Source organism: Phalaenopsis equestris, unplaced genomic scaffold (assembly GCF_001263595.1).
Source record: "Phalaenopsis equestris unplaced genomic scaffold, ASM126359v1 Scaffold000504, whole genome shotgun sequence".
NCBI classification, from domain to species: Eukaryota; Viridiplantae; Streptophyta; class Magnoliopsida; order Asparagales; family Orchidaceae; genus Phalaenopsis; species Phalaenopsis equestris.
The window spans coordinates 1,227,468-1,228,326 of NW_018164944.1; positions in this window are offsets into that span (position 1 = coordinate 1,227,468).

Consider the following 859-nt stretch of genomic DNA (forward strand, 5'->3'; position numbering starts at 1 on the left):
CTTCATGTTGCTGCCCTCTTATGTTTGGAACATAAGCTGAATGAAAATTTTGGTTTTAAACCTTTTTGGGGTTTGCTTTGGAGGCTTGGTTTTGCTTCATGTTGCTGCCCTCTTATGTTTGGAACATAAGCTGAATGAAAATTTTGGTTTTAAACATTTTTGGGATTTGCTTTTGAGGCTTGGTTTTGCTTCATGTTGCTGCCCTCTTATGTTTGGAACATAAACTGAATGAAAATTTTGGTTTTAAACATTTTTGGGGTTTGCTTGGAGGCTTGGTTTTGCTTCATGTTGCTGCCCTCCCATGTTTGAAGCATAAGTTGAATGAAAATTTTGGTTTTAAGCCTTTTTGGAGCTTGATATGGTGGTTCGGTTCCACTCCTTGCCATTGCTTCCCTATTTGAGATACATGTTGAGCATGGAGTTTAATCTCTCAAAGGCTTTTGGAGTCTGTTTTTAGGGGTTTTGATGTTATCCCTTGTGTTGCCCCTCTATTCGAAGCTTATTCATGAAATTTCACTTAATTTTGGGGTTTGGGAGATTTTAAACTTCATGTTGGAGAAGTATTTGTTGAATTTGATCAATCCTACGTCTTTGGGGTTTGAAAAATAAGCGCAAAGCGACTATTTATGTTTGTTAGGAAAGATCTTAGGCCCTCTTTTTCTAGGTCTTTTCGATATGAGTTTTGAGGACTGATCTATCCTCCTTCTCGGTGTTTTGGATGGATTGGTTCCTCTTCTCTCTCACCCCATTCTTGTTCTTTTATTTCCTTGCTTCTTGGTTCGTTCTTTTCGATGCTTATGTCTGATGCATAAGTGTCCACGTATAGCCTTTTGTTATACGTGAAACCATCAAGCAAGGT